The 26,955-nt window shown below is 43.5% G+C and overlaps 1 long non-coding RNA gene across 1 annotated transcript in view; it reads left to right on the top strand.

Annotated features, from left to right (window-relative positions):
- The first annotated feature begins 12,751 nt into the window (after window positions 1-12,751).
- Window positions 12,752-26,955, top strand: part of LOC143960165 (uncharacterized) — a 39,444-nt gene continuing 25,240 nt past the window's right edge. The window contains exons 1-2 of the long non-coding RNA XR_013270271.1: window positions 12,752-13,715; window positions 19,608-19,741. This is a non-coding gene — a long non-coding RNA (uncharacterized LOC143960165). The remainder of the gene's footprint in view (window positions 13,716-19,607; window positions 19,742-26,955) is intronic.

Here is a 26,955-nt window from a genome sequence, read left to right as displayed (position 1 = left end):
AACAGAGATTAATATTGGACATTAATGACATGATTTCAGTGACTCAACACAATACAAACCACTGTGCCAGGGTCAGTCTGTACTTCAGCTCCAGCACATAACAATTAGGTGCTGATCCGGTTTGTTCACAACCCAAAGCTTGTAGGAGTTGATAGACAGTCATACTCAGGTGTATGCTGAAGATCTTGTTAAAGCTGAACTCCAGGTATGATATTATGCTTACATTGGTCCAGCTTAGATAAATGCAAGTATGCCTATCTCAGGGGCCACTGGGGAAGTGATCTTCCAGGTTCTGTGCCAAGTGGCTTCCCCTCTGCATATTGACCACAGGAGTTGCCCCCTTGGCACTGCCCCTATTTAGCAAATGACTTGTGATATTTTTCCTATGAATACAAGGGTGTTCTTTGATTGGACGAGGTGGAGATCATCATGTCATTTCTCCAATAACAGGCACTTTTACACCTTCCTGCCCAAGCCAATTTTCAGCTTTCAGTGCTGTCGCAAATTAAATGACAATTGCGCAGTCATGCTACACTGTACCCAGACACATTTTTTTATCATTTTGTTCCTACAAATAGAGCTTTCTTTTGGTGGTATTTGAACACCTCTGTGATTTTTATTTTTTGTGCAACCAAAAAAGACCGAACATTTTGAAAAAAAAAAATGTTTCTTTGTTTCTGTTAAATCTTTTTGTAAATAAGTTTTTCTTCTTCAATGATGGACACTGATATGGCTGCACTGATGGGCACTGATCAGGTGGCACTGATGGGCACCAATGAGGTGGCACTCATAGGTGGCACTGATGGGCACTCATAGGCGGCACTAATGGGCACTCATAGGCGGCACTGATGGGTACTTATGGGTGGCACTAATAGGTGAGCACGGATGGACACTGATGGTTGGCACTGCTGGGCATCATTGATTATATTTGTGCCATAGAGGTGCCACTCAGTGCCCATTTGTGGCATATGTTGGGCATTCATTTTCACGTGTGGATGGCCATGGGGGATGTACCTGGCCATCCACATGTTAGGTGCTTCCCTGGTGGTCCTGGCGGCTCCCCTGGTGGTCCAGTGTGGGCATCCGAGGGGGGCTGTGCTGATAAACAATCAGCGCAGAACCTCCCTGTCAGGAGAGCTGCTGATTGGCTCTCCTCTACTCGCGTCTGTCAGATGCGAGTGAGGTAAAGCTGATCAATGGCTCTTCCTGTTTACATTGTGATCAGCCTTGATTTGACGTGGCTGATCACATGGTAAAGAGCCTCTATCGGAGGCTCTTTACCGAGATCAGTGTAGCGGTGTGTCAGACTGACAGGCCGCACCACCGATTGCCGTGATGCGCACCCCCATGAGCACGCAATGGCTGTTATCCTGCAGGACGTCATATGACGCCCAGTCAGGATAACTGAACCACTGCCCAGCCGTCCTTCTGCTATAGGGCAGGTGGGAAGTGGTTAATCCACCTCATGCAAACAGGAAAATTCTAGTATTCATAGATTAGGTGTTCTGTGAATGCCGTCAGAGGTGAATGAGCAACCCCCTGCGGTCAGTGTACAGTTGGGAAGCCACTCAGCAAAGGACTCTGAAGATCCTGGCTATCACTATAGTAGTGCTGACTACTTGATAGTCAGCTTGCCCAATGCCCCTACAGGTCCCAAGCTGGACCAATGTAGGTATTCAATAAATCTCATAGTATGTCACAACTTTAATGCTCACTTGGATCTATAATTGAAATATTTTGTCTATATGATTTAGTTGTGGTTGTATTCATGTCTGTAATAAAATGGTAAAGTAGTTGATAGATTTGTTAATAGACTGCAACCACATGGCTTTTTAGAGCAGCTATGACTAACATCCTTTGTAGAAGGTTTTGTAGGTGAATCCTTGGTAAATTGTTATGGTTATGAGATATTTAAGCACTCTGGAATCTAAATTGAAGAGAAAGTGAAGCCAGGGACGGATAACTGGGGAGAAAGAAGACAGAAGGAAATGTCTCAAGGCGACTCATCTTATCAAAAGAGTGACTAAGACACCAGTTGTTGGTGGTCAGAAAGACACGTGCCCCCTAAATAAACCAGATCTGTGCTCACAGTGAGGTGGCTTTCATGCACCAGCACGGACAATGTGATTCCTAATGAGTGAATCACTTCCAGTCAGAAATAGCTGCTCTGAAAGGAATGAAGATTGTGAAATCGCTGTTTACTGCAGGCTCCTCAGATGGGTGACTAACAGCGCAGCATCCAAGCTCAGATGAAAACAAAAGCCTGGAGGACAGGATTAGAACATGCAAGAAGAAATCACTCTGGGTATCATCATGGGATGCCGAGCCAGAGAGAGAGAGAGACATTGTGTCCTTTGTGAGGCCTTCCACTGATTGCACCCTGGATACCTTATAACATTTCCTATACAAGAGGACAGCAGGCATGGCTCCCCCTCATCACTCATAATTATCCAATCAGTTTTGTTACTGTATGAACGCTTCAGCATGGTAGAAGAACACAAAAGCATATTTAGCTATCTAAGCTAGACAGATTTGTCCGGTTAAAGAAGAACTAGTTGCGGACTGGTTGCATCTAAACTGACCCATGGCATAACCATAGTGCTGTGTATGACATCACAGATACAACTTATCTGTGATACATAGGGGAACATAGAAGCCCTCCGCCAACTCTGAACATAAAAGCAGGACACAACTAAATATTCTGGTTTAGGTTAGGATATCTATTCATCATCCATGCTCGCTTTTGAAACTGTTGTTAGCAGGTTTTATTAAAAGTTCTAAATAGATTAAATATAAGAAACAAAAGATTTTTGTTTAGGCTAGTGTTCCACTAGAACGTAAACTTGACTGTACTAAATCCTTCTAAGGCAGGGGTCCCCAATCCCCGGGCCACGGACAGTTGCCTTTCCATGGCCTGCTGGGGGCCTCTGACCACCAGAGGGCGCTCACTCTTCTTCTAGCACCACTACTCCCCTCTCTCTCTGTGGACACAAAGAAGGGGCAAAAAAAAGGGTCAGGACGCACCGACCAACCCACCCTGATTTGTGGAGGGATTGTCTTCCCTGGTGCTGGGAAAGTTGGGGACAGCTGTTCTAAGGGACCCCATCATTCCCTTAGGGCTCATTTATATTTTTGTGCAGTGGGCTAATATGTCTGTTCATTTGAATGAGCTGCTTAATGTATCAAAATGGTTTGTGCATAATGAGTGCACCACAACCATTGGAGTGGATTACTGTGCATTCCGGTGTGGTGCCATGCAGGTGTTTTGGGGTTCCATTCAGAATAAATGGTACCACAACAATGTACATAACAGCATTAATCCGGCCTTAGGGTTATGGTAAGAGATTTTTTTGTGCTATGCAGCCTCCCAAAATATTGCAACGTCAGTGCTTAGTGAGTATAGGCACAACCTCCAATCCATTCCACAATGCAGTCGCCCCAATGCAATGCATGGTATCTTCGTAAACTGTCACTAGTTCCTAGCAATGCCATGTTAAAGGCAGGAGTGTGTGTCTGTGTAAATACTGACCTTAAGAATGCCTGTATTTGCATAGAAAACTGTTTTTTCCTGTGGGGATTTGGTTACTTAGCTTTATAATACATCGATTGCAAGCCATTTTAATCATTTTTCACTTAGGAAATAAATACATTTGTCTAAGCCTATCCAGGCCTCTGTCAATGGGCTTTGGGACTGTGTCGATGGTGCATACCTCTTGCATTTGACATCAGTGTTGAGGAGTTTCAGAGTTCATTGACAGCTGCATTTGACCTGCAGTTGACTTTTTTTGACTTGCCTCTTAGATGCATCAAAGTGATTAAAGCTGCTTTTGCATTTTCATTGACTTGTATAGGAAGCAAAGCAGTTCTAGAGCAAAAAAAACTCCATTGACATAGGCCTGTAGTTATAACTGGGCCACAGCAAGGTTAAAAGGTAGGCAGTAACAAGTCTTTGATTTGAAGGAGCTCTTAGTCAAATTGTCGATTTGTCAAAACACAACTTCGATACCCATATGCTAGAGGTAATCGATTATTCAAGGAAGAGGAGTAAATCAAATTTTTCAAAATCAGGCTGATATTCTTATGAAAATTTTAGACTGTAACATGCAATATTTATTAAAGCGGAACTGCAGTCTGCTCATATAATTTTGTAATAATCTTATAATAATCTTTGCCATTCTGAAGCTTCCCTCCAACCACTTTACATATTATTTTATATATACTGCGATTCTGTACTTGCCAAATATGCTGCAGAAATCTCCCTCCACAAGGTCTGGCTGCATCCATTTTAAATGTGGGCAGCTGAAGCTGCTGCCTCTTCACTTCCTGGATTTACCCAGACACACAGAGGCACACCTCCAGCTCACATTTGCCCTGTTATGACTCATACCCCCTCCCTTCCTTACAAACTCTTCCGAGAGTTAGCCCAGGTTCACACTGAGCTGTGGGAATGAAGCCGTGCGAGTCAGCCCTGACTTCAGCCACAATATCAGAGACATCTGTGCAGGTTTCTGCACAGATGTTGAAGTAAATCCCAGCCCAAAATCGCAGAAAGTAGTACAGAAACCACTTTTTGTAATCGGTGTGGTGCCACAAATGCAGTGTCATGTGTCAAATCGTATCAATGTGATCCAGGACTTAGAGAGAGAGCTGTGCATATGACAAGCCTAGGCAAATTACCAGACAAAAAAAAAAACAGGAAGTGGGCTGTATAAGGTATTTACTGTCAGAAAAAAAAAAGCTAATATTCATGTTACTGCATTCATTTAGAACCATGTTCAGCCATCCTTTAAATTTTATGACCCCGTTCCCACTCTGTCTATATCTTAAAGTGTTGTGTTATTAAAGTCTCCGGTTTTTTTTTTGTTTGTTTAAAAATAACAAACATATCATACTTACCTGCTCTGTGCAGTGGTTTTGCACAGAGCAGCCCTGATCCTCCTCTTCTCAGGTCCCTTGCTGGCCCTCCTGTCTCCTCCCTCCTGCTGAGTGTCCCCACAATAAGCAGCTTGCTATGGGGGCACCCGAGCCACTGCTGTGTGTCCATTCAGACATGGAGCCATGGCTTGGCCCCGCTCCCTCTCTCTCCTCATTGACTTTGACAACAGCGGCCATCTCAGCCAAAGGGGGAGAGTCCCCAGACAGCTGAGTGCAACATCACTAGATTGAGATAGGGCTCAGGAAAGTATTAGGAGGGCTTGGAATGCATTAAGATAAAAAATCCTTCTGCCTTTAGAACCACTTTAAGACTGCCATTCATGGCATTCCTTCTGAATTGGGCCAAATTCCATCAGTAAGTGCCCCTGTTGGCACCAACCAGCTTGCTGAACTTTGAAGATGTTGAGTAGGAAATTGTCAGCCAAACATTGACTGCATCCAAGCAGATGCAGTCACTGTTAGAATATAATAGCTAGCAAGAGCGATGCCTCCATCCATACTGTTTGGTGTGGATGTAAATAGCTATGCATGTATGGCTAGTCTTATGCCGCGTACACACGATCAAACAATCGGGTGGAAAAGTCCGGCAAACTGAAGTCCGCCGGACAATCCCCCCCGTGTGTAGCCTCCGGCATACTTTTTTGACCCGAAAGTACGGCGGACTGAGAAAGTAGTTTTGCACTCCAATCTTCCCGCTCGCATTTCGGCGGACAATCCGGCCGTGTGTGTGCCAGTCCGCCGTACTTTTGAAATGAGCGGACTTTTCCCGCCCGGAGAAAAGTCCGCTCATTTCGAGCGCGTCTCCAGGTAGGCGGGGCCCGCGAAGGAGACGTTGCGGCCTCCGCGTGTGTGGGCGAGTCCGTTCATTTCAAAAGTAGGGCGGATAGTACGGCGGACTTAGTACGCCGTATTAGTCCGCTGAAAAAGTGCCGTGTGTGGGCAAGTAGCCCCTACGGACATTCTGGCGGGAAGTCCGCCAGACTAAGTCCGTCCGATAGTGCGCTACGTGTGTACGCACAGGCTGCCCATAGATATCACAATAAAGACGGGAAGTGCACCCAAGTTTTAGCATTTCATACCTTTTCTGAAGTGTAAAAGGATCGCACAGGTCTAATAAGATGTTGGTAATTGCACAAAAGAGAGGTTCTCACTAGTTGTGAGTGGAATGATCCTTCACTTGTGTTTAGAAGAGTAATGGTGGTTACACATATGTAGAATTTTGTTATAGAATGATCATCTTTAGAACGTTCGTTTGACTTACTAATGGTTGGTAAGGTCAAAGTGATGTTTGTTTTTGTGTTTGTAGTAATGAGAAAAATCAAAGGAGCTGGATGAATATATTTTTTCTCAAACAAACAAAATTTGAACTGTAAATGTGGTTTTGTCTGAAAAAAAAAACATACATATTGTAATGAAACCACTATGTCTGGGATTACTTTTATGTAGCATGTCTGGGTGAAATTTTTAGGGCTTTAGGACAAAATTAGTTGACTCATTGGGGTGGATTTAAGTCAAATAGACTGTAAAGAATACCCAACCAGGTGCAAGGAAAAAAAAACAAAGTGAAGCTTTACCACAGTCCCTAAGCTCTGCGGGAAATGAGTGCAACTGCACTTGCAAAGTGTAGAGTCTATTTGTCTTTAGTAAATCAACCCTTATGATTGCAAGAAAGACTACTTTGGAGAACAAAATTCAACTTTTGTAGCCAGCTTAAATTGATTGTAAACCATAACGGAACACTATAGCCTACAGGTAAGCCTAGATTAAGACTTACCTGTAGGTGCAAGAAATATCTCCTTAACCTACATGGTTAAGGAGATATTTTCCAAAAAATGGGCACCGATGTAACAGAGCAGGCGCACTGAGCGTGCCATTAGTAAAGGCGACCTGATCCACCAGACGGATGGAAAATAGGGTTTGCATCTCAGGTCTGCTTAAAAAACTGACCTGAACATTCCGCATGTGTGAAAGGGGCCTGATAAAAGCTGTACATTCACTACTTTACATTGTAGCAAAATGTCATTTCTTCAGTGTTGTCATGTGAAAATTATAATAAAATATTTACAAAAATGTGAGGGTTGTACTCACTTTTGTGAGATACTGCAGTAAGTAGCTCAGGGACAGAAGTGTAAAAAATTTGAATGGGCAGACACACACACACACACACACAAAACTGACTCTCGAAGTGACAGCAGTGTGCATCAGCACAGATGACACCTCACCGACACGACACGTCCCCTCCTGAGTCACAGTGACCATCTCTCTCCACGCCAGGTGATCCCTTCAGTCCACTCCAGTCCCACTCCCGGTTTGCCTTGCTTCCGTCCCAAACTCAAAGCTCTGGCTCCCTTGCACCATGACATCACGAGACGCACTAGGGCACCACCTCCACCAGACCTGCCGGCGCCACCTGAAAACACTGTAGCAGGCACTCGGGATGGCCTTGGCCATCTCCGGGCCAAAACTGCGCATGCACGGTTCTGATCCGAGCATCACAGGCACATTTTTTCTGGCAATCTTTTCCTGACACTAGCATTTACTGGCAGGAGAAAAGTGCCAATTTTTTTACCGGCTGCCAGTAAAAGTTTTGACAGTTGGCAACACTGCTTGATGGCCAGTTCACATCAGATGCAGTTGTGTGTGCTTTTTTTTCTGCACTAAAAATGCATGCACAATGTTTTCCAAGTATTCCAAGGGCTCTAGTCCACACCAGTGCAGTCCGTTCCAGTCAGTTTCCGGTGCAGAAACTGACTTGAAATTGACTGGAACTGACAGCATTGGTGCAGAAAAACCGGAACTGCATCTGGTGTGATCTGGCCCCGAAAGTCAGCTGTTATATTGAGGGAAGGAGATGAATAGTAAATGCAGATGATGATTTGGCCCATAGGTATGAAATTGTCACCCAGTCCAGCCAACTGTAACGCCCTGTCTGTGGATAGCATATAACTGGTGTAGCTACAATTCATACTATCAGCAGAAAATTTACATTGGAAAATTTGGCCCTGGCTATGACCCCTTACCAGCATCCCAGTAATGGCCATCGATGTCCCTGTCCTACTTCGCTCTTATAAGACCAATGCAACCAGTGCAAGCTCTGGCAGTCTTGTATACTGTAGATGCCTGAAGCACAAAAAACAGAGTTAGCCCCCTTTCACACTGAGGCAGTTTTCAGGCGCTTTAGCTCTTTGAATAGCGCCTGAAAACTGCCTCCAATTCATTGCAGTGGGTGCTTTCACACTTGGGCGGTCCACTTGTGAGACGTTAAAAGTCCTGCAAGCAGCATCTTTGGGGGGGGGGGGGCTGCATATAGAGCTCATAAAATGCCCAGTGCTTCCAAAGCACCTGAAAAGTGGTTTGGGAGCACCGCAACACTGGAGTTTTTAACCCCTTATTTGGGGTTAAAAGTGCCCCACTAGCGGTGCAAAAGCACCACTTAAACAGTGGTAAACAAACGGCGCTTTATCGCGAACGCACGGGCGGCCCCAGTGTGAAAGGGGTCTAAATGCAAAACAAAGTACATGTTGATATACTGGGTTTACAAGCCAGAAATGTTTATCAGTGATCAGGGAGAAAATTCATTCATAAAAATCTGTTTGTGTGTGAAGAGCACAGCAATAATCTCTGATATCTCCAAAAGTCATAAAAATGAATTTACAGTGCATAGGTACAAAGGAACCAACTATAGATATCGGTTATCTGTCCATCCTTTTACAACATTGTACTCCTGGCATTATGTCTTAACTGTTTTTTCTTTTCCTTTATTTTTTTATTTTATTTTTTATCAAGAAGTAAACAAGTAGGAGTTTTCCACTGACGTGTTGCAGCATTCCTGTACCTTACTCTAACACCCACTTGTAAACCCTAACAATGGACTTCTCATATTTACTTCCCTTTGGTCTGTTCAATATACCACTGAATGTTCAACAATTGCTATAAAAAAAAATACAAATCGATCCTGCCAGACATCTTGTGAGCTGAATAAGCATCAAAGAATAACCTTCTGCGCTAGAGTATAGTGCTTAAGGACTTGATAAATTCCTCTTAACTGCCTTACAGGTGCGTGTCTTGCTGCCCATGCAGGACTGTGGGTATCCTTTCATATACTATATATGTGTGTGTGTGTGTGTGTGTGTGTGTGTATATATATATATATATATATATATATATATATATATATATATATATATATATATATATATATATATATACATACACACACTCCCTTGTTACCTCCTCTCATGCTCGCCTTCAGGACTTTTCCAGAGCCTCTCCCATCCTCTGGAACTCCCTGCTCTGGTATATCCGATCAGCCCCCTAACCTGTCCACCTTTAGGAGATCCCTGAAAACTCATTTATTCAGGGAAGCCTATCCCACACCCACCCTCCCTTAAATCATTCCCTGCATCTATGACTTTTTGTATCACCACCCCCTCCCTTTAGAACAGGGGTCTCAAACTGGTGGCCCTCCAGCTGTTGCAAAACTACAAGTCCAATGAGGCTTTGCAAGGCTGACAGTTTTAAGCATGACTCCCACACGCAGAGGCATGATGGGACTTGTAGTTTTGCAACAGCTGGAGGGCCGCCAGTTTGAGACCCCTGCTTTAGAATATAGGCTCTATGAGCAGGGTCCTCCTGTCCCTTCTGTATTGAACTTTACTGTAATTGTGCTGTCCTAAAGTGCTGCGTAAACTGTTGGCGCTATATAAATCGTGTATGATAATACTAGAAGACAACAAAGAGAGGGTGCACCGACCTAGTCCATTACCATAATACAGTCAGTATTACAAATGATATACTCATAAAGGCATGACATGCACAAGCATATCAAAGAATGGAAATGCAGGTCCACAGCGCTCAACTGATGACATGGGTAGACCTTATAGCGTCCAAAATGGCTTATGTGTTTCAAGGGTCAGGTCCTTTTCCACAGAGCCCTCTGAGGAAGAAAGAGGGCTTGACCCTTGAAAAGTATAAGCCATTTTGGACACAGAGGTCTTCCTCAATTTTAATATTGATTTAATAAAATTATGCTATGGTAGGCTGGTGTGCCCTGTCTGTTATCTTGTGAGCTGAAACTTTCCTGTTCACTCTACTTCTGTTGGCGCCTTTCAATTAGCATTGTTATCAGTTCTCTGTGGATTACAGAACAATTCCATACCTATCCGAATAGAGAAATGAGGAGGTGTTCTGCAGTCCTAACTTGCTTCCTGTCCTAGGGTGACAATGCTACTCCCCTGTAGATACAGTACAGTGAGTGTGTGTTGTCACCCCAAGACACAAAGTGGTTTTCTGGCAGGTTTACTAGTTGAAAATAAAAGACAAAAAAGCAAACTAATGCAGCCACCACATTTAAGGACTGGTAAACAATATTCTGAAAATTTGTTGTTGGATTTATATAACCTTTAATTTTAACCTTAACATTTTTCCCCTCCAAAATTATACATATTTTTTTTTATTGGCACATATTTATGGGCCTCGTGCACAAGTACGCATTAGAGCATAGAGTATAAAATTCTGTCTTTTTTTTTTTTTTCCCCCAGCCAGGAAAGCCCAGGTGCCTCGTACAGACCCCTATAGACATGAATGGCTGTATGCGGGTATATGCTGGTACTCGTGCAATCCCATGTATAGCGTACGGGCTTATACCCTGAATGCGCAAAGTTTGTGTTCACTGAATATATCTGTACGCTATATATGAGTGTGTGTGAGTACTGGCATACACTTGCATATAGCCACACACATCCATTCACATCTATGGGTGGCAGTAAATGACACTTTGGGTTCCTTGGCATGCGAAAGAGCTCGAATTTTATGTTGTACTCTCCTAATGTGCCCATGTGCATCAGCCCTTAAAGTACCGTATATACTCGAGTATAGGCCGACCCGAATATAAGCCGAGGCCCCCAATTTACCCCCAAAAAAACTGGCAAACTTATTGACTCGTGTATAAGCCGAGGGTGAGACATGCCTGTCCATCCCTGTGTGTGTGTCCGTCCATCCCTGTGTGTCCGTCCATCCCTGTGTGTCCGTCCATCCCTGTGTGTCCGTCCATCCCTGTGTGTCCGTCCATCCATCCCTGTGTGTGTCCATCCATCCATCCATCCCTGTGTGTGTGTGTGTCCATCCATCCATCCATCCCTGTGTGTGTGTGTGTCCATCCATCCATCCATCCCTGTGTGTGTGTGTGTCCATCCATCCATCCATCCCTGTGTGTGTGTGTGTCCATCCATCCATCCATCCCTGTGTGTGTGTGTCTCCATCCATCCATCCATCCCTGTGTGTGTGTGTCTCCATCCATCCATCCCTGTGTGTGTGTGTATCCATCCATCCCTGTGTGTGTGTGTCTCCATCCATCCATCCCTGTGTGTGTGTGTCCATGTGTGTGTGTGTGTGTGTGTGTCCAGCCTACCTGTGTCCCGAGCCTGTGTCCCGAGCCTCCGTCCCGTGCCTTGCCTCCGTCCCGTGCCGTGCCTTGCCTCCTTGCCTCCGTCCCGTGCCGTGCCTTGCCTCCGTCCCGTCCCATGCCATGCCTTGCCTTGCCTCCGTCCCGTGCCTTGCCAGGATCGCCGCTCTTCGTCGGCGCCTCGGCGGCCATTCTAAAATTCAAAAGCCGCGCCTCCGCCTTTGCCTGTGATAGGCGGAACACTGAATTTCCCAGCAGCCTGTGTTCCGCCTATCACGGACATCGTCTCATCCTCGTCCGTAGTACGAGGATGAGCGGATGTCCGTGATAGGCGGAACACTGACTGCTGGGAAATTCAGTGTTCCGCCTATCACAGGCGAAGGCGGAGGCGCGGCTTTTGAATTTTAGAATGTCCGCTGTCTGTCTGCTCGACACGCTGATCGAGCAGGCAGACAGCGATGACTCGAGTATAAGCCGAGGGGGGCACTTTCAGCCTCAAAAAAGAGGCTGAAAATCTCGGCTTATACTCGAGTATATACGGTAATTCTAAAGCTTGTGATGGATGTGGCAAGAGGGGGTTAGTACCATCAAACACCTGACTTGGCATGCTTGCTGCACCTCACACAATGACCCGTTAAAAAGCACCTCTCTTACCATTCATCTACTAAATGCGGGCAAGGCATGCATTCTCTTGTATTGGAGGTCTGTGAACCTGTCCTCAATGTCTCTTTGGTTCTCTAAAATCAATAAACTTAGGGGCAGGAAAGACCCTCTATAACCGGAAGTCCTTTTGTGACACTTTGATGCCATGGCAATATTTTGTTTTCACGGATGCCGATCTACAGAAGGTCTCGCAACCAGGCTGATTTTCTGGGTTTACAACCCCTTTAAGGTAAACAACCTTCTGCCTTTAGGACCATTTTAATATAATACAATTGAAAGGATTTGAAGAATATAGTATAGGCAGCATACATCGTATGTGTATTGACAGGTAATGCCCTGTTATGTACAACGTTACTAAAAATCTTTCAGTATTTTTTATTTTTTTTTGTTAAAGCACCAATATTTCTTGAAGCAGTTTGCATTTTATAGATTTATATCAGTGCCCCCAAGGAACTTACAATCTAAGGTTACTATCTGACATGCATGCTTACACGCTCACATAAACTAGGGATGAATTGGAAAGGAGACAATTAACTTGCCAGCATGTCTTTGCCGTGTAAGAGGAAACCAAAGTACCCACGCAGGCGCAGGGACATGCAAACTGTATATACAATGTTTAAGGTGGAAAAAACTTAATTTGCTGTTAAATTGGTATGTAATAAATTTGGACCACAGGATCGGGGTCTTGGTTTTTTATTTTATTTTTTTGTATAAATGATGGGCTCAGTGATGGCGTTGGAAGTTATAAATTGTTTGGAATGAACAAACGTTACCTTTTTTTTTTTTTTTATGCCCTCACATGTGTGTTCTCAGTGAGTACTTACAGCTGTGTGTAAAATGCAATCAACATAATGCCATTCCCTAAAGTAATTCCTGGGAAGAAGGGAAAGGTGTCCTCCAGGGCTGGTCTGAGGCTTGTTGTCTTTCTTGGAATAGACGGTACTGGCAGTTATGCTTCAGTTTCCTGTGCTGTCTCTCTATTGCTTTATATTCTAGTACAAATGTGAGTAGGTGGAACAGCTCGGTTAAGTAACAGGCTGTTGCGAAATCCTGAGCTGTTTGTTATGCTGAGCAGGATTGGAGAGCAGAGCTTATAAACTGACGGCAGAGGCTTGACAGCCCTTCTTGTTTGGGACGACAGAGAGACGAAGCTTGGAAAAACATAAACAGGTGCTTCTACGAGGCACTGGAGGACCCCAATACGGTACATTGGGATTGGGCTTCACTTTATTCAATTTGATCTTCTTTCACTCATCGTATATGAAGATCTAGAACCCTTTAATGATATTTGGATTTTTTTCCTTTTAAAGAAGAGGAAGAACACGTTTTCATTTGGATGTAGAGTGGAAGCCCCTGGCAGCAGATGCTGGATCTTGATGGAGTCGGGAGGCTGACGTATACTAGAGCGATGTGGTGGTTTTCTGTGGCTTGGGATGAAACGGCATTACCCTTCTGGATTCTTGGATGTCTCTCGGGGTTTACACAGAGCAAGCATGCTGCTGATGATGACTGACTGACTCAGTTTCAAGGAATTAGAAAAACAACTCATTGTGGTTTCTGTTGTTGACTTTTATTTCAAAGGATCTGGAGGAGGACCAGGCAGTATAGGAGAAGTCAGGGCTCCAGGGGCAAAGCACTTGTTACACGCTTGATGTAGAGGCAGAACTTTCCATCTTTCATCAGAAAGCACGTGAGAGCACCGTGGAAAGAGAAAGTAAGTGTTTTCTACCCAATTCTAGGAGCCTGTGCACTGCATGGCATGCTTCTCTTTACTGATGGCACAACGAATACTTACCATCCCGATAAATAGGTACTTGTATGGATCTTATGAGTTCCACTTCTCATTCTCTATATGTTGAGAATTGTTATAGTGTGTTATATACCTGCTGTGTGCTTGTCCTCTGTGGTAGAGATGAGATGTAATGTCATATCTATAATCTGTTACCAACTGCGTATAGGGTTTAACTTGTACAAGTGTCTTGTCTGCGTACCTGAGATATATATATATATATATATATATATATATATATATATATATATATATATATATATATATATATATATATATATATATATATATATATATAGATTATGTTTTCTAGTTTTTTGCTAATGCACTATTGGCACTGCTGTTGTATGACTATGTGCACCTTGCTGGAGCCCTGCGAGGCTACCTACTATGAAGACATTTTAATACATGACCTGCATGGTCATTTTAAGAACTATGTTTTGTTTTCTTTTTGTTTTATGGGTTCCCAGTTATTATGGGGGATCCGTGGGAGAACACCGTGGTTATTGCTAGTGGCTAGAACAGCTTCTTGCAGAAATTGCATTTAAATCCAGCAGGCTTGTTGTACCAAAGTTGATTGATCGATCAGCTTGGGTATATTCAGCCTGCCCATACATGGTTCAAATCTGCTCAACCTGCCATCTGTGGCTGTCCTTCGATGTGGTGGCTGCATTCTTTTTCGTTTTTTCAGGCTAACGTTTTCAGCAAATACACTGGTTTATCTTGCCAGAAAGTCCGTTTTTTTTTTTTTTTTTTTTTCTTTTTTTTTTTTTTACTACATGTGCACTGGACTGACTTTTTAATGTTCTCAAGCTTTCCAGTTCTCTGTGTTAATGAGAGGGGGAGGTGTTTGTAGCCCAAATCAGAAGAACAGCCTAGGGTGATGGTGCTGCTCCTCCATAGATACAATATGGTTGGTCCTGTCAGTCTAGGGTTACAAGTGTGTTACAGCCAGGATTATTAAAATAGAGGGGGGAAAAAAGCCTAAAAAAAAAATTGTTCTTGGGTATACACTTTAAGGCAGCTAGCTTTCAAATCTCTGTAATATTGGATATTATCAAGATTACTACAAATGTTTATGTAATGTTGCATATTGCCGGGCTTACATTCATCAAACTAATTGGAGATTTCATAATTGTTAAAAGAAAGAAAAAAAATTGAGTACCCTATAGATATAGAAAGCAAAATATTTCAATGTTCACAGTTTAGGACCCATTTACACTAGGCAGTGCATGTGAATTGCACGGGAAGTTCTGTGCAATGCGATTCCAGAACCATTAATTTTGAATGGGCTGAAGTCACACCCCATGTGCTACTTTTTGAACATGTGGTAACCGCATCATATGGTACTTTGTACCAAGTACAAGGACATTGCGGTGTGGGAACGTGGCTCTCACCCACTGTACTGTGTGAACGGGCCCTTAAAGAAGATCCGTTTGCTATCTAAGCTGAACCCATACCATCATTTCTTGGGTAAAAGGTCCCACTGGCTGTAACCGTCATAGCCATGGTGTCATTTCTCTTCCGCCTGTAAACCGGTATGAATCCCAAACCTAAAAGAAGGATCTGGTCCCTTGAATATATTGGAAGCGTTCATCCTGTGCTACATGTGTCAGTTCAGTAATTTGGGTTGGCACAGACACAGCTTACCTCCCACTGACCCAAGATAATCTAAATGTGGGACGGGTATAGACACAAATAATTCTGAACATCTGGTTCAGAAGATAAGCAAAGTCCAAGTTAGCAGCCCTCCAACACGCAGTTCGTAATAGAGTTATGAACAGCTCTGCCTTTGTAGACACTAAAAAAAATCTTTTTTTTTTTTTTTTTTTACTTTTAGCGTTCTTTATTTTAAAGTGAATCTGTACAGAGAGAACTACTGAGGGTGCCAGGGATATCTGAAGGAAGTCCTGCTGATTTGCATACTTGGATCATCATAAGGGCTCATTCACACAGGTGCAGAGGGCCATACAACGTCCGAGAGTCGCAGGTGTTGTGAACAGTCACCTGTAAAAATCAGTGACAGGTTGCTGCTGTACACGGGTAACCACACATCTGACCATTAACATGTGTACACGGGATGAATTGCAAGCCCTGGACACAAACCATCTGCATTGAAGGGTACGCATCTGTCCCTGCACACATGTGCAGTTACCAGCGTACAGCTCCAGCTTTCACTGTACACAAGACCAGTAACTCTTAAACGGAGAAATACTTTCAATTTACAATCTACCGCCCTCTACACCTGCGTTAATGGGCCCTAACTTTTTTTTTAAGAGTACAGTTCAGCAATGACAGCCCAATATTTGTTCAGGTTTCTGCATTCATGAAGTAACTTAAAATGATCCTTGCCGCAGGGCTAAGTCAGCACTGCAAGAGTTAATTGCTCCTTTAGGTTTAGGAGACCTACCTATTGCTAGATAGGCATCTTCTACCCGACCCCCCCACACTCCAGCTGTCTGAGATCCTGACATCATTTAGGCCCTTTCACACATGCGCCTCCATCTAGCAGATTCCACTTGCTTAGAGGGGAATCGCTCTGCTGATCCCCGCTGAGCAGGCGGATGACCGGTCCTGTCCGCTCCGCTGTGCAGACACGGGGACGGTCCCGCTCTCCTCTATGGGGAAATCGAGTGGAAACAGACCGCCTGTCCGTTTTCATCCAATCCTATCCTATTTTCCATCCGTCTGGTGAATCGAACAACCATCCGTCTGGATTTTGCGGGCAGGATCAAATCAGATGGAGTGTGGACATCCGCCGCTCCATAGGGGAGACTGGAGGGTCTGATCAGATCCACCTGACCTGATCAGAAAGCCCATGGGATAGGACCCTAAGACCATGACCCGGTCCATGAATTTGACATGGTGATGCTGAGAGACAGACCACCAACGCAGCATGGGGAAGCGCCATCTACCAGGGCAGTGGAGGGTCAGGCAAGTAAAAGTGCTTCTCCTCCTCCCTGAAAAAAACAAGCAGCCCAGTAGAGTCAGCCCCCCTGCAGGGGATCATTTTAAAGTTTCCCGGTGCCAAGCTTTAAAGATTGAGAAGGAAGTCCAAAGCTTTTTTTTTAATTTGCTGTTTCTCTAGAAATACAGCACTGTATATTGGGAAATGGTATGATTCAGATTGATTCATATAATGCAATGTGTTGCAATTTCCTTCTAGTGACATTTCTGGCGTGAGTCACCCCTGTGAGTAGACCACCGCTCAGTTACTGGAGATTGCTTCTTACACTTCCAGTGAACTCGCAGACCCTTTCATTTGCTTCCATTCTCCTTCCGTGAAATCGGATTCCTGTGTGAGCAAAAGCATCGCAAATGTCAGAATGTCACACCTATTACCGGTCACTCAGCTTTCACTATGATTATGTGTGTCCTCTAAGTAAAGCTAAAAAAAAGTGAAAGATTTAATAAAGCTGCGTTAGGAATGTAATGTTCCGTCTAGATTCCTGTATGACTGTGAACAAGCACCCATTTCCTGTTATAGAAGTATAAAAGTGTGGATGTTTAGCAAGTGCTTTTTATTAAGGGTACAGTGGGACAGCGTTGTGTGATTATATCAGCGAATCAGCCCATCAGCACTGCCTGCACCACAGCGCACACCAGCTGCTGCGTCATAATGCAGGGGCTGGGGTGGATGGACCCTTGAAGGGATAGCTGGGCAGTCTTGATGAGTGCCTGTGACAGCTCCCTTAGCTCTGTTATCCCTGCAGCACCGAAGCATTATGGCGGTCGTGGGGGGGGGGCATTGGGGGAGGAAGATTTCTGAAAAAAGGAGACAGCAGCACAAGGAACATATCTCACTAAAGGTAATTAATGTCCCTTGTGTGTATTCTTTATTTGTTAGGCTTTAAGGGCTCACATACACTTGCTTCGACTTTAACAAGACATGTGACCACTCATTAAAATTAGAAGAAAAGAGGTTTAACCTTAAACCACATAGAGACTTCTTTACTGTAAGAGCAGCAAGGGGTGGTCTCAGCGGGGAGCATCGATGGTTTAAAAAAACGATTGGATAAGCACCTGAACGACCACAACGTACAGGGTCATACAATGTAATACTGACATATAATCACACACATAGATTGGATTTGATGCACTTGTGTCTTTTTTCAACCTCACTTACTATGCAACGCACATTAAAGCGCCTACCGCTTCAACATGCTTCTTTAATGCTTCTGTGATGCTTTAAAGAAGCTTAGCAAATGCCACGTGTTTTCAATTTATTTTAAAGGGGCCCAGTAGAACCCCAGCTCAGTACTCAGTAGTACCCCTGTTCAGCAGATCCCCAGCTCATTGGTACCCTCATTCAACAGATCCACAGCTTATTAGTACTACTGAGCAGGGGATCCGCAGAGCTGGGAGTTGTACTACTAAGCTGGGGATCTGCTGAATTAGGGTACCAATGAGCTGGGGATCTGCTAAACAGGTGTACTAATGAGCTGGGGTTCTACTGGGCCCCTTTAAAAGAAATCAAAGGTCAAAACGCAGGGCATTTGCCAAGCTTCATTAAAGCTTCAGAAAAGCATCACTGTTCAGTAGATGCCAAGCTCAGTAGTACCCCAGCACTGCCGATTCCCTGCTCAGTAGTCTTTGCTAATCCCCCACTCAGTAGTAACCCCCAGCTTTGCTGATTGCCTGCTCAGTAGTCTTTGCTGATCCCCCACTCAGTATTGGCCCCCAGCTCTTCTGATCCCCTGTTCAGCAGTCTTTGTTGATCCCCCACTCAGTAGTAGCCCCCAGCTCTGCTGATCCTCCTTTCTCTATGGTCACCGCATACCTCTCGCTCTATTGCTGTCACATTGCACACCACATGTGATATTGCTAATTTTTCCTATTCCAGTCCCCCAGCTATCCTGATCTGCCGTTAAGTCATCTCTCTCTCTGATCCCTACTCACCTTTGGCTATAGCGTTCCTATCTGCTAATGGCTGTGCTCCAGTCTGGACCATGCTCACCTTCCTGCTGATCCACGCTGTGCACCAGATGTGACGTCTGCACCAGACACTTCCAGAATATATACACATGAACCAGAAGTGACTGCTGATGACATCTTTCCGGTTCGCTTGTTGATTTCCCAATACCTACAAAGGCTCTTAAAAGCTGGTGCTGTGCTTTAAGCGAGCTTTGCTATAGACTTGGCTTTGGAGATGCTTTGAAGCACCAAGGAAGCAAGTTGGGGTATAGTTATTGAAGCAAAGCAAACACAATGTGTAAACAGGACTGTAAGCTTACCATTTTATTCAATGACAGGTGCTTTGATTGACGTTTAGAGGGCTTTACAAAAATGTGCCCAATGCCACATTTCGAAGCAAAATGTAAGCCTTAATAGTCTTTGTTAGGCCTCACTCACATGGGCGATTTAAGGTTGTTCTGTAAACTCCGGCGTCAAGAATCAGCAGATACTTACAGCTGGAATCACTGGTGGTGACCGTTCTGTATGACTATTGAATGAATAAATGACAACCAACAGTGACAGCTACGTCTGTCGGGATTCACTCACAATGCAGTTACCTGCAGTTGGGGATGGATGATTGCAAACGTCAACATCCAGGGTAGATCATTTATGGACATATCAACTTGTCATTCATTCACATGTACAGAGTTGTGCGGTTCTGGCTGCAGGAATCCACAGTCCAGTCCTAATTTCTCGAGTGAATGAGGCCAAAGGGAGGAGATGCAGAAATACCAGATATAACTAATTATCACTTCTTTCTAGAGGGAAAGTAACTAGTTTGCTGCCCATTGTTTGACACCCTTGAAATGTTGTGTGTCTGCCTAGGTCTACAAATTGACAACTCGGATTTGTGTATTACAGCAGTGAATGATTGGAGCTGAATTTGTTTTCTGGTTCCGACCTGCTCGGCTACATCATGCTGAAGACGAGGAGAGACTCCACACAGGAGCAAAACTTCGACACCGTTTTGGGCAGGTGTAAGGGTCCAGACACAAGTAAGTTTCCTTTATATCAAGGTGTGTTACATTTCTAAAATAATAATGTGGTATTCTTATGTGGACAGATTCTTAGTGAAGTTCTTTAAACCTGAAGCTTGGGGGAAGTAAAAATCCTCCCTTGCAATGAGGCTGCCCCTAAACTGGAAGGGTTAAATGCTCATGTACATTTAGGGGACAGATGAAAATCTGATCCCCCTATTCCTGCAGGTTGTTATTGCGCTCCTAGACCAATCCCCGAAGCCTCTTTTTTTTTTTTTTTTCTATGCCCTGGCAGTCACAGGTCCTCTGGCATCATCAAGTATAATGCAGAACCCATAGCCCTGCACTGGACATGAGGACCCGGGGAACAATCCACCATCAGAGCGTAGGGGAGGAGAGAAGAGTGTTGGCTGCCAGGGGAATGGAGGATCAGGTAAGTAAAACTGCATTTTTTGGTCCTCTAGAGCTAAACAAGTATTTAACCCTTGCGGTCAGGACCAGGACAAGGGGTGGGCAGGAGGGGACGTTGCCCTGGACACAGTAGCAAAGGGGCAAAAATGGACACAGGGTGGTACAGCCATTCTATGGCATGTATTAATATTGGGGGAGGGGGGACACAATTCTGGATCCTTGCCCTGGGCGCTGGACAACCCTGTCCCAGTACTGCTTGCAGTGCAGGGGCTGCCCCACTGTAAGGGAAGATTTTTTTTAACTTTCAACAGAAATAGGATTTAAAGCTAGACTCTGATCAGAAACAATTTTTTGAGACGTGTACTGTAAATATAAATCCACACTAATGAAGTGTGTCCCATGTGTCTAGGCTGGAGTGTTATGTACAACTCTAACTTTTACTCACCCCCATACAGTACAGTTACAGTTCCGGCTTGAGTGCTGAGTTCAGTGTGTCACTTGCACCCCAACTCCTCCATTCAGTAATTGTATTGCATTTTTTCAACAGCTGCAAGGCACTCTGTGATTGGAGGAGTGGCATATCACAATCTCCCTTTCCCCAATCACAGATTACCTTGAACTGGTCAAAATGTAAATCCTATATTGATATCATTTATAAGTAATGATCAAATATAGCTATAATTTGTGTTGCTATTCCAATGCTGATGTTCTAAAACGAAAATGCTGTGAACAATGCTGTGACTATACTGTAATCTCATTTTAGGTGGACTTTGGTATCGGGCTGTTTTAGTTCTTCTGTCCTCTTTCTTTCATCTTATGTTCAGCAGTTAATAGATTTAAGCACATTACTCAGAAAATAATAAATAACACATTAAATATAAGCTTCTGGTAAATTGAGAGAATTCGAGGTACTGGGAAATCTCTCATTACAGTAGTATCGCTTTATAAAATATAGAGAATGCTGGCTCAGACGCTTGAAAGGCTTCTTTCTTTCTTTCTTTCTTTTGTTTGACAAAAGTTATTCATAGATGTTTAGATCTGTACAATGATAAAAATTATGTTATTAGAATTCAGAGAATGACTTCATACATAGATATTTTCATAAAAGGTTGGTTCATATCCCAACCATGACACTACCTGCCTGGCGTTTGCATGTTCTCCCTGTGCCTGCGTGGGTTTCCTCCGGGTACTCCGGTTTCCTCCCACACTCCAAAGACATGCTGGTAGGTTAATTGGCTTCTGTCCAAAATTGGCCCTAGTATGTGAATGTGAGTTGAGGACCTTGGATTGTGGGCCCCTTGAGGGTAGGAACCGATGTGAGTGTGCAATGTATGTGTGGAGTGCTGCATAAAATTGACAGCGCTATATGGGTACCTTAAATAAATAATAATAGATGAGCATCTCAATGAGACACAATTTACAGGGATAGGGACAATTGTAAACACGCACCCACACTCACTCAGGTTGAACTGGATGGACTGGTGTCTTTATTCAACCTTATTAACTATGTAATAAAATGTCCCATTGAAGTCTTGTAGGCTTGCCTGTCTAGGTGTGTGTGTGTGTGTATGTGCATATGTATATACACACACACACACACACACACACCAATCAGCCATAACTTTATGACCACCCCCTAATTTTGGGTAGGTCCCCTTTTGCTGCCACCAAAACATCCCTGAGCTTTCAAGGCATGGACACCAATAGACCTTAGAAGATATTCTGTGTTATCTGGTTAGTAGCAGAAACTTTAAATTAACATTAAAAAACAAGGGATACATTTTACATAATGTATTACATCAGATAATGTAGGAGTGGTATAGTCAGGCATGGCTTACCAGTAGAAGCCCAAAAAAGGACACCGGACGGCACAATTTGAGGCACCCTAAACGGGTAATCCCCCCGCGAACATGGGAAGCACTAAAAGGTGCGATAACTGAAATCACAAAATATATATATATATATATATATAAAATATATATTATATATGCTAGTGTAGGTCTGTATAATCCTTGAATGGGACGAACAGGGAAGACTAGGGAAGGAAGAGGGGGAGGGGGTGAATGGACCACTTTACTTCACTGGAATTTTTTTGACATTCACCAATCTAGAAGTTGTTGAATGTTTCTAGCAGGTTAACCACTTACAGACCGGACCATTTTGCTGGTCAAAGACCAGACCCCTTTTTGCGATTCGGCACTGCGTCGCTTTAATTGACAATTGCGCGGTCGTGTGACGTGGCTCCCAAACAAAATTGACGTCCTTTTTTTCCCACAAATAGAGATTTCTTTTGGTGGTATTTGATCACCTCTGCGGTTTTTATTTTCTGCGCTATAAACTAAAATAGAGCGACAATTTTGAAAAAAAAATGCATTATTTTTTACTTTTTGTTATAATAAATATCACCCAAAAATATATAAAAAAAAACTTTTTTTTCCCTCAGTTTAGGCCGATACGTATTCTACATATTTTTGGTAAAAAAAAATCACAATAAGCGATTATTGATTGGTTTGCGCAAAAGTTATAGCGTTTACAAAATAGGGATCGTTTTATGGCATTTTTATTAATAATTTTTTATTTATTTTTTTACTAGTAATGGCGGTGATCAGCGATTTTTATTGTGGCGGACACATCGGACATTTTTGACACATTTTTGGGACCATTGTCATTTATACAGTAATCACTGCTATATAAATGCAGTGATTCCTGTGTAAATGACACTGGCAGTGAAGGGGTTAACCAGTGGGTGGCAGTGTAGGGGTTAAGTGTTCTTAGGGGTGTGTTACTAACTGCGGGGGGGGGGGGGGGGTTGGGCTTTCATTTAGTGAACACTGATCTCTGCTCCAGTCACATGGAGCAGAGATCAGCGTCACTAGTTGCTAGGCAGAATGTAGAAATGCTGTTTACACGGCATTTCCTCCATTCAGCCGTCCCGTGAGACGATCGCGGGTATGCCCGCGGCGATTGAGTCCGCGGGACCCGCGACCGGACTCACGGGGGTCCCGGCCGGCACGAGAGCACGCCGCCGCCGGCGCGCTCGCGATGGCAGGGCGGCATTGAAGATTGGACGTACCTGTACACCAATATGCCTGCCCGTGCCATTCTGCCGACGTACATCGGCGTGCGCTGGTCGGGAACCGGTTATAAAAAAAAAATGTTTCATACATAGCGGGGAAACTATTAAACTATGTGTAGAGTTGTGTGGGCCAACTACATAACTTGAAGTTCAGTTTTATATATCTTCTTGTGTTCTTCATGTGCATGTCTGTTTTTAGTTTTTTTTTCTTCATTCACTTATAGTAAATAGAAGAGATTATTCAGGCAGTTGCTACAATATTGTAATAATTACATTGGTCTCCAACAGGTACAAAACAGGTTTGATCTCCGCAATGTTAGTATTTTTTTTATTAGATCAGAATTTAAATAGATTTAACAAACATGTTTGTCACTTGGATTTGCAAGGCAATGTAATAGGGGCATGGAATGTGCCTATATGTATTACATCACATATAAAAGTTGATGTGTTTATTTTCTGTTCTGTTGACTGTGCAGGTCAGAACAGCCTGATTTCCTCTACATGTCAAATGTGGGCCATTACTAGTGACTAAATGACAGCTTTCCAACGCAACCTACTGTGCCTTGTAATTACTAAAGTGTGGGTAGAAAGACACATTCCAGCTTGATGTGCACAGTAAAAGCTTTCTTCAGAGGAGAAGGCATTATCAGTACAGTCCAAAAAAAAGCAAAAGCAAATAAAAAACAAGACATTCCCACACAAAACAAAATAATTTAGAAAGCAACCTACACAGGAAGAGTTTTGTTGTTTAGAATAGTTTCTGAAGGCCCTAAAAATTGTATCATGTAACTTGGAGGCCTCTTACACACGGCTGTCTAAAAAACGCTAAAGGCAGCCTATTTTCAGTTTGCATGTAAACATGCACTGTGTATTGATCAGCAAATAAAAAAAACATAAATCTGACATGTTGGCCAGTATTTTTGGACCCACAAATGCCACACTTTCTGGTTGTGTGTGCATACTCACAAATATGCACAATTGATACACAGCCCATCCTTGTGTTTCTTTTTTCTGCCAGGATTGTCTGATGCTCATAGATAAGTACAGTGTGCAAGAGGCCTGAATTTCTTATAGTCGGCCTGATTCTTGAAGTTGTAATAGGGTAAAAAGTGACTTACAGGAGACCTGTTCTGAAAGAAATGTGTCTACTAACATTGTAGAAAATGTTAGTTGCCTGGCTGTTATGAGGAATCATGCAATTATAGCAAGTATTAATAAACCTTCCGTTTTAAGTAAAAGCCTCCAGTTTAAATAAATGCATTCTTAGCAACCGTAATTGCAATGATTACAAACTGGTCCATAATTTTGTAGAAACAAAAAAAAAAATGTGGCAACAATATAGTGCCATTGACTCCACGTTCACAGCACCGCTTCCCTGAACTTCCTGGTAGTAGAGTACTTCACATGCAATGTGCACTAGAGGACAGTGCAGGCTCCAGCCAATATCCGTCACACACAGGGAGGAGGGGGGAAAGGGGAAGGGGCTAGTCGCCATTTTCTTCTGTGGATGCAAGGAGACACGTCCATAGCACCAACAGGGAGGATGCTTGCAAAGGTGGCTCCACGGGATTCTGTAAAGCAGCGGAGCCACCTGAAGACAGGAACCAGTGTAGGGGGTATGAAAGACAGATCATGCTAGGCTAGGTATGAATGTGATATTGTTTTTCCCTCTGACACCATCAACCTTGGCTAATGGTATTGTCTACCTGGCACAGTCAAGAACTCATACCGTAGCAGCCAGACTTGCATGTTCATTCCCATTCTGTTTTTTTGTAGTGAAAGCTTAAAGCGGAGTTACACCCAAAAGTAGAACTTCCGCTCATTTGTCTCCTCTCCCCCTCCGGTGCCACAATTGGCAGCTTTCGAGGGGGAGGGGGACAGGATACCTGTCACTGACAAGTATCCTGTTCCCACTTCTTGGAGTTCCCGCCGGCCCGTGACCTGACCCTGGGGCTCCCTCCTCCTCTCTGTCGCTGGGCCAGTAGGAGAGAGGAGTGGCGCCTCACGCATGCGTAGTAGGCTTCCAGGCATGAAGCTGCAAGGCTACACTGCTGGGTTCCCTTACCCGCAATGGTGGCAGCAGCACCCGACAGCTGATGGAAATATCAGCTGCGGTGCCGACCTCGTTGGACTCCAGGACAGGTAAGTGGCCTTGTTAAAAGCCAGCAGCTGCAGTATGTGTAGTTGTTGGCTTTTCATTTTTTTTTGGGCGGAACGCCACTTTAACAATATATTTGATGGGGAAATAGTTATTTTGTTAGACTTCTTGATACAGAAGGCCTACTCTGACAGTTACTAAACCCACATCATAAAAAAATATCAAATGCTGTATTACATACTGTTCATACTCAGTCACTATGAAATTAGTTTTCTGTATGCTGCAAAAAGCCTGGTTGATCCTGCTGCTCTCTTTCTCCACCTCCTGTCCATTTCCCCAATTCAGCTAGGGATTTGCAGCTGTGGTGGCAATGCTGCACATGCTGTAATCATCCGGTGCAGAACCCATCAAGCATCTGCCTGTACTCCATTCATAGATTGTGTTTCATTCATAGAAACTGTAGTAATGGCTTGTATGAATGGAGCAGCTGGGGAAAAGGGAAGGCATAGCTGGGCATTTTTGATGAGTGACTATCGCTGCCCCTTAGTTCCATTTTGGGTGGGGAAGGGGGGGGGGGGTGCATTGGAGGAAGATGTCCGTGAAAGGAGGACAAAGCAGCACAAGGGATACATCACACTGAGGGTAAGTCATGTCCCTTGTGCTGTTTTTATTTATTTTTTGGTTTTAGTTAAACTTAGGCTGTTTTTATTTTTTATTTTTGCCACAAAATAGGCTTTATTATTTTAATAGTCAACTTTGTTAAAAGGGTACAGGGCCCGTGTACAGAACCCAGGGGTGCAAAATTCCACTTTTATCGCCCACGCTGTATGTTTTAACAAGTAATTTCAAATGTTTCAGTTAGCCAGGAAGTCAGGAATGGGTCTTGTGTTACATTTTAAAACACGCATATAAATCTCCAAGTAACTTTCTCCGGAGTGCCAAGCGTGGGCGGCAAGGTCAGAGGCAACTTGCTTACTGTAGTTGCTATGTGGGTGTAATAAACGAAAGAAAAGGAAAGGGTGTGGAGATACTAAAAAGAATAGAGATTATTTGTGTTTTATGATTAACCATTTGTAACAGGTACTGGTATAGGGCCTCGTCCTGGCATAGACACAAAGAGGGAAAGTTGTTTAGAAGAGCATGCATAGCTTTTCTGTATGGTCTTGCTTTATCAGAGAAACCTTTTTATATTCTATTATTTTGAATGATAAAATCCAAAGGAATGCATAGCAGGTGTACATGTTTTGTTCACTTTATTATAACAGTGCAAAGGGTCATTCTTTTCATGCAATATGTGGTTTTAGGGTGGAAAGCTTCTTTCTTATTGGTAAAAAAAAAAAAAAAAAAGTGTATATATTTAGAGCGCAATCTACTATTCATAAAGTATAGCTGTGCCGTAACTGGTGTTCGTTGATGGAGAACGATGTTTCCCATTATGGACGTCTATCTATGTGTAATGCCATGTGATGCCGTCCTCCAGATTTGACTTCCTATCGGCAATTATGCAATCCTGGATTACTGACATCATGTTATATCATCTGATGAATCAGGTTTGAAGCAATATGGTTATAAAAGACGCATTTGTTTAGTAATGCAGAGGGAACGATGCAAAGTGGTCATGCATGGCGATTTATACAACCTCCTCTT

Source organism: Lithobates pipiens, unplaced genomic scaffold (genome assembly GCF_037356315.1).
Source record: "Lithobates pipiens isolate NorthernLeopardFrog02 unplaced genomic scaffold, aLitPip1_a1.2 Scaffold_8, whole genome shotgun sequence".
NCBI classification, from domain to species: Eukaryota; Metazoa; Chordata; class Amphibia; order Anura; family Ranidae; genus Lithobates; species Lithobates pipiens.
Note: the sequence above shows the minus strand (reverse complement) of the source record. Positions and strands in the feature narration are given on the sequence as shown.